The sequence below is a fragment of the Lactuca serriola genome, chromosome 1 (assembly GCF_051521515.1).
Source record: "Lactuca serriola cultivar US96UC23 chromosome 1, Lser_US96UC23_V15, whole genome shotgun sequence".
In the NCBI taxonomy this organism is placed as follows: domain Eukaryota; kingdom Viridiplantae; phylum Streptophyta; class Magnoliopsida; order Asterales; family Asteraceae; genus Lactuca; species Lactuca serriola.
In genome coordinates this window covers 80,840,123-80,852,209 of record NC_136408.1, presented here as the reverse complement: position 1 = coordinate 80,852,209, position 12,087 = coordinate 80,840,123, and the positions used below count along the sequence as shown (strand labels likewise).

Below are 12,087 nucleotides of genomic sequence, written 5' to 3'. Positions count from 1 at the left end.
AGGTATTCTGTGAGTCAATATATATATATATATATATATATATATATATATATATATATATATATATATATATATATATATATATATATATATTGTTAGTTCAGTGTGTTACTTTACTTCTCATTTCATTGAGGAAATGATGAAATGTTTCTCTCACCCATTAGATACTCGTAGCCACTTTTAAAGTACAAATATGGACATCAAAATACTTTTACAGGGGACGGTGTTCGTTGCAGTGCATCGCAACCACATAGACTCACCGCGGTGGCCAAGCCACACACCACATCATTATGGGTTAATATGTATGGTCATTATATTTGGCTATTTTAATTTTTTTCTTTTCAGTTTAGTATATTAAATGTCTTTTAACTATATTCATGAATGTATGAATGTTGAACTTAGGGTTAAACGAACAGAAGTATTATAGACCGACTAGTAAAAACCTTGATTAGAAGTTAGACGATCAAGAAGTTAGACGAGTTCGAAATTAGTTTCAAGCTCATTTATTAGACGAGCTCAAACCCGAGCTTCGTATGCCGAGCTCGATTAAGCTCACGAACCTAAACGAGCATATGCATATTTATATAATATAAATATATTTTTAATTTTATATATTAAATTTTAACTAAATACTTAAATATCCAATATCAAATAATTACAAACGACCTTAAAATCACAAATGAGCTAGATATATGACTATAAACTGAGGCGAGCTCGTATCAACTATTTAAATGGATGGTATAGCCGTTTAACTAATGTTATCAATATTTGTCAAATAATTAACTACAAAGTTGCCCTGTCAAAAATACCCGTTACCTGAATTACCCGTCCGATTTTTTCGGGTATCGGGTAAAACGGGTAGGGTAAATCGGGTATCGGGTAACCTTTTTCGGGTATTTGGGTAACCCGATTTTTTTTGGGGTCGGGAAAAGGGTAAATATTTTGGGTTTCGGGTATACCCGATTACCCGAAAATTTATTGAACAAATAATGGTCAGTATCTTTTATTATTATCACACGTTATTCATCCAAAGTCCAAATCCCTTTTGGCCATTCCCGACTCCCTACCTCTGTCGTTCTATTTTCTCCTAAAAAACCATCGGTCAATTTCATTATGTGTTCACTGATCGAGTCTCGTCGCCGGTCAGCGAGATCAACTCCGCTACTCCAGCCGGTCGTCCCCGTCGCCGCCTCAGTCCTCACCGGTCACGGCCTCGGTCGATTTCAATCTGTGTTCACCGATCAAGTCTCGTCGCCGGTCATCGAGATCAAGTCTGCTACTCCAGCCGGTCGTCCCCGTCGCCGCCTCAGTCCTCACCGGTCACAGCCTTGCAGCTCGCGGTATCCTCTTCAGTTTGGAATCGAGATCAAATCAGCTTGAATGTAAGTGATGACCACCGATTTCTGAAATCATTATTTGATTTGTTTTTGTTCACCTGAAATCTGGCTCGTGCTTTTGTTTTGTTTTTGTTTCTATATGAATTCTGGTATGTAACTTCCTGATTATAATGTAATTAGTAACATTATCAAGGGAAAAAAAATTCTGGTATTTAACCCCATTATCAAATTAGTTTTGATGCTGTTGAAAATATTGGTATATATAAACCTTGTTCCATGCATATGGATTGAGATGAAGCTTTGGCAAGCCTCCAGTTTTATCTTTCTCAAAATTAAAAGGACCTACAACACAGCATATATGTTAGATTGATTAAGCAGGACAAGAACCACTCATTTGTTAATACCTAATACACCCATGGTTATGACTTATGACTACTCGATGGAATTAGTAGTATCAAGAGTACATATCATGCATTGCATTTACAATTACATACACAGTTTAAGAATGGCAATCTGTGGTCCCAAAATATAAAAAGACTATTGAAATATTCTGATTACAAAATGACATGGTATCAACATATTCTTTATCTTTACAATGTTGTTACCTGAATTATGATTATGAAACAAGTGGATTGTCAATTCAAGATTTCATGGGAATTTAACCTTCCAAAAACTGCTATTTGTACTAAATAATAACAAGAAAATTTATGTGAAAATAAATCAAGACAGACACGTGATTCTAATGAAACAGTGAAAAAAAGTGAAGTATATACCATGTTCATAAACAAACCCATCAAAACTGGAGCAACCAGGACCACCATTGAGCCAAAGAACTATTGGATCCTTAGAAGGATCTCTTTCTGAAAGCACATAATAATAATACAATTTTTTGCCACGGATTACATCTAATGTCACGTACCTGTAAACCCATCAAACATTATGTTAGAAATTTATATTCAAAATTCATAAAGAGTTTGAATTTATATTTTCAAACTAGATTTTTTTGAAAATTATGCTTAAAACACATTATTTAAAAATAAGATAATATGTTTGTTGTTCACATTTCTATTATATTGTTTACTGCTATTTGCTAATATGTTTTTTTTTTCTTGTTTTAGATGTCAACAACGAATGACTATATTGAAGTAGAAGATGAGACGATTGAAGTTGACAACCCAACCAATGATCAAGTTCCACAAGAAAAATAAAAAAAAAAACTAAGGAATTCAACCCAAGATCGAAAGTTTGGAAAGAATTTGAAAGGTATAAGGACGAAAATGGTGTTCAAAAATGCAAATGTAAGCATTGTGGTGGCGGGAATTACAAGTGTGAATTGGGTGTTTATGGGACAAAAAATCTAGGATATCATTTAACTAGATGTAAAGCTTACTTGGATAAAGTTAATGGTGGACAAAAACAACTAGTTTTCCAACATGGTGATGAAAACAAATTGTCAGCTTGGAAATTTGATCAAAATGAGAGTCGGAAAGCTCTAGCTCACATGTTGGTAGTTGATGAACTTCCTTTTAGCTTTGTAGAAGGTGCGGGCTTTAGGTATTACAATAGTGTTAACCAACCATTGTTTAAAGTTCCATGTAGAAGTACAAGCACAACGGATGTCTACCAATTGTTTGTAGACGAAAAAGAAAAAATTCGTAATTTTATTAAAAAAAAATGTTGGTAGAATATGTTTGACCACCGATACGTGGACTTCTAAACAACAATCATGTTATATGTGTCTCACCGCCCACTTTATTGATAACGAATGGAAATTGAAAAAAAAAAAGTGTTGTGTTTTTCATCTCAAGAGAGTCACCGTGGGGTTGATATTGGAAAAATGGTTGAGAAATGTTTAATGGAGTGGGAAATAGAAAATGTTTTCACAATTTCCGTTGACAATGCAAGTGCGAATGATGTGGCAATTGACTTCTTGAAAAAAAGTTTTCAAAACTCCAACAAGTGTCTTCTAAATGGGAAATGGATGCACATTCGATGTGCTGCCCACATTTTAAATTTAGTGGTGCAAGATGGCATAAAAAAAAGTTGATAAGGCGGTTGAGATAGTTCGATGGGCGGTTAAATGGATTAGGAAATCGCCTTCTAGAATTCATAAGTTTACAGAGTTTGCTAAGGTTGCTAATCCCGGTATAACAACCCATTTGAAGAGAGATGTGCCAACAAGATGGAACTCCACTTACCATATGTTGGAAATTGCCCAAGCTTACGAAAAAACTTTTCATAGATATGATCTTGAGGAATTTGATTTTCGGTACGAAATTGAAAAGGCGGGTTTTTCTATACCTTCATCAAGCGATTGGGAAAGGGTTATGAATGTATGTCATTTTTTAAAACCTTTTCATGATGTTACTTTGAGGATTTCCGGGACACTTTATGTAACATCAAACACATGCATTGAAGATATATATTCCATTCGTACGCTCTTGGATGATGCTATTTCCGATTCTAGTCTTTGTGATATTGCATTGTCCATGAAATTGAAGTTTGATAAGTATTTTGGCGACATAGAAAAAATGAATTTATTGCTCTACTTTGCTTTGATTCTTGATCCGAGGAACAAAGTAAAGTATTTGGTTATACTACTTGAGGATCGTTATGGAGAAATGGGGGTGGAGGCAAAAAAGAAATATATCATGGATTCTATGTATGAATTATATAATGATTATATAAGAATTCATTCTCCAAGTTCTACTTCAAGTACTGCCGAGTTTACCACTTCATCATCGATACTAGGGAAATGCCAAAACCCGGATTTTATGGCACCTAATCCCCCATTGAGAAATAAACTAAGAGAAAAGATGAAGACGAACATAGTTGAATCAATTGGGGAGTTAGAAAAGTATTTGCAAGAAAGTGTTGAAGACGACTCATAAATGTTTAGTATTCTAGATTGGTGGAAAGTGAATAGTCCCAGATTCCCGATTCTATCATTGATGGCAAGAGATGTGTTTGCCATTCCCGTCTCAACCGTAGCTTCGGAATCCGTTTTTAGCACTAGTGGGAGGGTGTTGGATCCGTTTAGGAGTTCTTTGACTCCTAAGATTGTTGAAAGTTTAATTTGTACACAAGATTGGATTCGGGGTAGCATAAGTGACACAATTGATTATGAAAAAGATTGAGAAGAAAATCAACAAATTGACAAAGGTAATTGTTTATCGTTCATTATTTTAATTATTGTAAATTTAATATATTTTCCTTTTAATAATAACGTTATTTGACTTTTTTTATATAGAATTGAGCAAGATGAAGTAGTGAATGTGCAAGAAGAACGAGTAGGTGCAAGAAGACGAGTATATTTATGAATGTCTTTTGAAACTTGAATGTTATTATTTTTGTAATATGTAATGGATTTCTATGTTTTCTAGATTTACGACGTGACTTTTTTTGGTAAATGCAAAATATATGCATATACATTGATATCAAGTAATTTAAATGATTGACTTTGGTTGTTATTATTTCTTTTAAGTATTTGTTTTTTAACATCTTATTAGATTTGATTAAATCGTTAAACGAATACTTGATATCTCAAATATTATTGAGTAAAAAATCTCAATGTTTAAAATTTGAGCACGATATACTTATTTCATTAAATTTATTTTTAGGAACCATTAATTTATTAAAAAAAATCGGGTAATACCCGAATTACCCTTACCCGACCCAATACCCGAATTACCCAAACCCGAATTACCCGAATTTAGTTTGGGTAGGGTAACGGGTAAATTTTTTAACATGAATTACCCGAATTACCCGAAATCCGAAAAATTTACCCGATTGACACCGCTACTACAAAGTTCAATGCCATAGAACTATTTTGGCATTGTCTTCACAAGTTTCATCTTTTTAATATTCACGTTCAACAAAAGTTTGATTTAAACAATTAACAATATGTTAAAACCAAATGTAAAATAAAAATAAGGAAGTCATATTGAACTAATATCTTCCTTTTTTCTTCATTTTCTTTCTGAACTTTATTTTGAGAATGAAGATATGATGCGATTCTAATGAAGTTTTGAACTTTATTCGACAAACTCTAATTCAAACAATTAACATTATGATAAAAACCAAATGTAAAATTAAAATAAGGAAGTCATTTTGGACTTACAATATCTTCCTTTTTCATTTTCTTTCTGAACTTTATTTGAGAATGTAGATGCAATGCGATCTCGATGAAGTTCTATCACCACCACCACAACTAGTAGAGGCACCAACCATAATAGAGAGAAGCATATAGTGATAAATCATAAAGGAGTTATGGGAAGATGGTAATGAATGTAAGATATTGTTGATATTTGCTTAACATACTGCAAAAACGTTTCATATTTGTAACATCCAAAATTTTAGATGTTTGAAAGATAAGGAAAGGAAATTATTAACCATGAGAAATTGTAAAGTCTAGATAAAGGGGAAAATGGTTAAAAGGAGTAAAACAAGCATTTTACATGACCAACAAGAATAAATAATGTTAAATATGTTTTTATATGAAGTATAATTAGTTTAAAGTGTTTATGGTATAAGTGAGCATCTAGGTGAACTGAAATGGATTGGTGCGAATATATACACTTATATGCACTTCAGTGGAATTAATGTACATGTGTGCCCCTTGTGTTAACTTTAAGGGAATTAGGGCACAAAAGACCTAAGTTATTCATAACCTTATAACTCGAGATCTAGAACGAATGAGAGATAACTCTATAAACTAAAGTTACGGCATAAATAATAAAGATATTCTGAAAAAAGAAATTAGGAAAATGGATTTATAATGAAGAAGATATGGTCATGTAAAAATAGATAGTTCAAACCCTAAAAGTGGCAAAAATGGGTGAACACTGATGTTCATAGGTTAATAACTCAAAATCAGGACACATTCCACCAACAGTTAATAAGAAGAAGTTGTAGAGCTCGTGTCCATCTTTCCATGTATATAAGACTCATAAAAACTAAACATAAGGTGAGGAAGTTATAGGTAATTGAAGATAAGGAAAGGATAGGTTTTATAGGTTATAATTCAACGCATGAGGCGGAAAAATACTTAACTCTAAAGTTCACATGCAACCTATTTGGATCTATGTTTTCTCTGTTAATAGCTATAATCTAATGAGCATCAAGAACCTAGCAAACCATAGGTAATTTCGAAATTACAAGAAAGTTAGGGTATACATACATTTTGATTATTATAGCAAATAATTAATTCAAATCCTTCTTCAAAAGCCTTGGAAAGCAAGCACGAGAAATCTAATGTTTTTAATGGTTTGTACCCCACCCTAGTAAATAAGAAGACTTGAAGTGAAATAAGAGGGAGCAGGACTTTTGGCTATCCCTTTGGTACAAGTGGTGGACGAAAATGAGGAGCCAAGGTATTGTATTTATAGCTGATACAAGGAGCCTTGGAAACCCTAATTTGAATATAATACTATTATTTCCAATTTGGTAATTATCCAACTCCTTAATTACCTTTAAGGATTACTCTAAAACCCTTTAAAAAAAACTCTCAAAAACTGTCCATGACCCATGGAAGGTTCTGGAACCTCTCTTCTTCAACTACTGAATAATTAAGATTAAGTCCCTAAACTTTTAATTAATCAAATTAATCCCAAAATTAATTCGAATTAGTTTCTGATTAATTGTTAATTACTTAATACTAGTTCTAATTAGTATATTAATCTCATAACTTTTTAACAAATTATTTATTGCTATTTATTAATCATATAATAAATCAATAAATTAGTCACTCTCTCCAAAATTCATTCTAGTCAATCACTAGTTTTAAGGGCAACTCAAAAGGACTTTGCTTTTAATTCAAGTATATAACAATTTAGTTATTGGCTTAAAAACTTTAATCCAACAGTCTCCCACTTAGATAAGTCTGTAACTACAATCGCAAATATAACTTTTAAATTAAACAACAAAGTGCACTTTCTAAAGCAACTGTCAAACTCTGATCCAATCAGAGATTGGCCCAAAGATAAGTGATCAAAATTTCCTTCGTTCTTCAAGATATTGTATGGAAATGAGACATGGATTACATTCAATCTCATTGTCCAAAATTATGTTTCCCAATTTCCAGATTTATAATGACATCATTAGGCTACTAATCGAACATATCAATTCAGTTCTGGGTAGGCCTAACACTATAATGTCAATACCAAATCACTGAGGGGCTTAAAGATATCGCTTTTCTTGTTAAAGAAAAAGGAACGAATAAACTTGGACGTATATACTTGTATCTTTTACTCACAAAATCATACATGACACTACGTTTTATAACATAATGTTACTTTTACTTTTTTGAAATACCAATGTACAACGGACTTGTAAATTAAAACACACACACATATATATATATATATATATATATATATATATATATATATATATATATCCATTTTAAGAATAAAAAATATTATCATCTCATAATTACGTGCGATATAATCCAGGAAGTAGTTCTCTGAGTGTGGGTTTATCCTATACTCAAAATCTCCATTTTTCTATATACTCATGAATATTGTATCAACCCATTGCAATGTCTAATCCTCACAGACAATTTACAATCTATTCATGACATCTTAATTCACTACTTAGTTCCAAAAGTATGACTGTCTTTGGAATTTCGGATAATCAAATCATTGAAAAAGTAAAACATGCAAAATGAAACACATGAATAAATAATTGAAAAAGGCAATACAATAGTCATAAATAATTCTCTATTATTTGATCACCAAAATTAATTACATTTATTTTGTTACAATGTTTCAAAACTGTCAACTAACTACTAAAACTAACATCATCTCTTAATATAATGCTCCTAGCATGCTAGTTGTGTTTAACCCTACTCAGAGCCTTCGTGTACAGATTTGCTGGATTGTCTTCTGATGATACTCGCTTCACCATGATATAACCTTATTTAAACTAATGCATGATATAATGGTACATTTTATAGATATGCTTAGATCTACCATAATCATTTCGTTGTTTTGTCAAATCAACCGCCCCTTCGTTATCATAGAAATGTTCCAATGGCTCTTGAATGGTCAGGACTACCCCGAGATCGCCCATGAAGTTCGCCGCCTCCTTCGATCCTCACTTTCTGCGATGTACTCTGATTCACAAGTAGAACTATTTCATTCGACCTTTTCAGATACTTAAGAATATTCTTAACCGCAGTCCATTGAGCTCTGCCAGGATTTCCCTGAAATCGACTAACATTGCTCAAAGCATAAGACACATTAAGGCGAGTACATGTCATAGCATACATGATCAAACCTGCACCCGAAGCATATGGGATCCAACTTATGTCAGCTATTTCTTTATCAGTATTGGGGCTCTAAGTCTTACTCAACTTAATAGTATGATGGATGGGTAAATCCCTTTTCTTGGAATTCTCCATACTAAAATATTTTAGAATTTTATCTAGGTATGCACTCTGACTAAGGCCAATAATTGGTTTCTTTATATCCCTCAAAATCATTATTCCAAGAATACAGGCTGCTTCCCCTAGGTCCTTCATGGTGAAACACTTTCCAAGCCAAGATTTCAGTTTTTTCAAGGTCATAATTTTGTTTCCCATAAGGAATATGTCATCAACATACAATACTAGGAAAGTCATTATACTCCTAATAGGCTTCACATACACACACGACTCATCCTCTCTCTTAGAGAAACCAAAAGATTTGAATTTATAATGGAAGCAAATATTCCAGCTGCGAGATGCTTGATTCAATCCATAAATGGATTTCTTAAGCTTACACACTCTATCAAGAAACTTGGCATGTACAAAACCCTCTGGCTGACTCATGTAAACATCCTCAGTCAACTTCCCATTTAGGAAAGTGATTTTAACATCCATTTTCTATATCTCATAATGATGAAACACTGCTATTGCTAGCATAATCCTGATAGACTTTATCTTAGCCACTAGTGAGAAGGTATCATTGTAGTCAACCCCTTGGGTTTGAGCAAAACCTTTTGTAACCAGTCATGCCTTGAATGTGTGCGTCTTTCCATCCATGTAGGTCTTCTTCTTGAAGAAACATTTGCACCCAACTGTCTTTCGACCTGGCACATAATAAACCAAATTCCAAACTTGGTTATCATACAACTGTCTTTCGACCTGGCACGATCCGACGTTATATGGAAGCCATAGAACTCAAGTGGTACGCTAACCCTACTGGACCGAAGAAGAGATAATGAATTTTCAATGGGATAAAAAGAAGTATCATCCTCTGGTTGAGATATAGTGTATTCTAAGGTTCCTTCTTTGGTTGAATCCTGACTCACTTCATGGTCAACTATACTACCACTGTCCTCTTTGAATATGAGCTCTCTCTCTCTCTCTCTCTCTCTCTCTCTCTCTCTCTTTTGACAGACTCCCCTTCGAGATATATATATGTCATGTTCTTACTAAGTCTATAGAACAAGTATCCAAAAGACTTATGTGGGTAGCCAATGAAAATACACCTCTCGGCTCTAGGTTCTAGCTTATCATGAGTTTCTCATCTAACGAGAGCCTCACAACCCCATACCTTGACATGTGCCAACGAGGGAACCTTATTTGTCCATATCTCATGAGGAGTTTTGGTAACCTTCTTAGTAGGAATAAGATTTAGCATGTGTGCGGCGGTCTCTAAGGCATACCCTAGAAAGAAATAAGAAGTGAAGCTTGAATCATCATGGAATGAACCATTTTTAACAATGTTCGATTTCTCCTCTTAACCACACCATTAATTTGTGGTGTCCTAGGAGGAGTCAACTTTGAAACTATTCCACATTCCTTAAGGTAGTAGTGGAACTCGATACTGATACTCTCTGCCTCTATCAAATCGAAGCCTCATTATCTTCGTCCCTATTTGATTATCGACCTCGTGTCTAAACTCTTTCAACTTTTTAAAGGCTTATAATTTATGTTTGTGTAACGCCTGGTTCCTGGTATGTATTTTAAATAAAATTTATTCACTTTTATAGGAAAACTCGACGAGTTGGAGGCCCCAAACTCGTTGAGTAGGAATTATTTTTGGGACGTGGGTTAAGAAACCTACTCGACGAGTTGGGAGCCCCAACTCGACGAGTAGGTCTCAGGGTTTTAAACCCTATTTAAACACCTTAACCTCCAAACGTTGGCCTCACTTGCAACCTAGCTTCGAAACCCTAATCCACTTTTGAGTGTTTTTGTGTCATTTTTGTGTGTTGTTTGTGAAGTTGAAGAAGAGGATCCTTGAAGAAAGAGTAAGGACTTGAAGGAGGAGACTAGATCCAGATGTTAAGCCCCATTTCTATTTTAATAGAGGTAAAAAGCTCCTAACTCGTCCATTGTTTTCTTAGATCTCTTCATCTCCAATTTTGTTGAGTTTCTAGTCCAAGTAGCTTGGTCCTTGGGAAATAGACGTCCCAGGTGATTTACCTTTCAGATCTGGGGTCTAGAAGGGGTCTCATGGCATAAAGGTGCAAACTTTATGGCAATGGAAGCCCCATGCAAACTTTAAGGTGTCATTTTGGCCTCTTAAGCCCCAAAAGACCATGCATGGAGGGAAAGTCTGAGACTTTACGTGTTCATCTGGTGTCTAGGGCCTAGATCATAACTTTCATGCTTTGGTTTAGAGTATTATGGCTTTTGGACCAAGATCTAAGTCTTAAAGAACTAGAGTTTGAGCTAAACCCATTAAGAAGGACTATCAACAGGTAAATTTGGAAACTTTATTCTTTAAAGGGCATTTCCAGTATGTAGATGAAGTATGGAGTTTGGATATGAAGGATACGAGCTTAACCTATTAAGATGGGTCAACATACTGAAGAAATCGTCGAGTCCATAGAAGAACTCGACGAGTTGGGTTGAAATGTCCCGATTCTGTAAAAAGGGAAAACTCGACGAGTTCAAGGATGACTCGACGAGTAGAATGGGAAAGTCCTGATACCATGGATAGGAGGAACTCGACGAGTTGGGACACACGTTCAGAGTTTTCAGATTTATGGAACTCGACGAGTTGATGGGTAAACTTGGCGATTTGAGTCAACTCGGAATGTTGACTTTGACCATATGTTGATTTTGACCAGGGTGTTGACCTTGACTTTGACTTTGACTAAAGTTGAACCTTAGGGGTTATGAGCAAGAAAATGGGTAACTAAAGGAAATCTTTATGTATAGGAGTTTGAGCGAGGCAGATTTCAGAGCCGATGACAGTTCAACTACTTCACAATATTTGAGGTGAGTTACCTTCCAGTAGGAGTAGGTCGAAGGCACAGTGTTGGCCCACTAGTATTGATTAAAATTGAGATGATTGTCATTGTGATAATTGTCTGGTATGCCACTATCTGTTATGCTTTATATGCTAGTATGTTATATTATTATGTGATAGTGGTAGGGGTGAAATAGTCCCCGTTTACCGGTTGAAAGAGACCGAAGGGGAGACCATCACCCAGATATGCTAGGTAGTATATGATTTATATATATATATATATATATATGCTAGGGTATTATGTGGTAGTAGTAGGGGGTGAAATAGTCCCCGGTTACCAGTTGAAAGAGAACAAAGGGGTAGGCCAGCACCCAGATATGCTAGGCAGTTACCGGTTGAAAGAGCGCGAAGGGGAGGCCAGCACCCAGATATGCTAGGCAGTTACCAGTTGAAAGAGACTAAAAGGGAGGCCAGTACCCAGATATGCTAGGCGTTATGTGATTATTTGTTATGTGGTATGATGGGGGAAACTCACTAAGCTTTGTGCTTACGATTTTCAATTTTGG

At 34.7% G+C, this 12,087-nt stretch overlaps 1 long non-coding RNA gene across 1 annotated transcript; it reads left to right on the top strand.

The window, feature by feature from the left end:
* The first annotated feature begins 758 nt into the window (after window positions 1-758).
* LOC145093373 (uncharacterized) lies at window positions 759-4,807 on the top strand. The gene is made up of 3 exons (XR_013702843.1): window positions 759-1,382; window positions 2,456-4,499; window positions 4,588-4,807. It is a non-coding gene; the product is annotated as an uncharacterized LOC145093373 (long non-coding RNA).
* The last annotated feature ends 7,280 nt before the right edge of the window (window positions 4,808-12,087 follow it).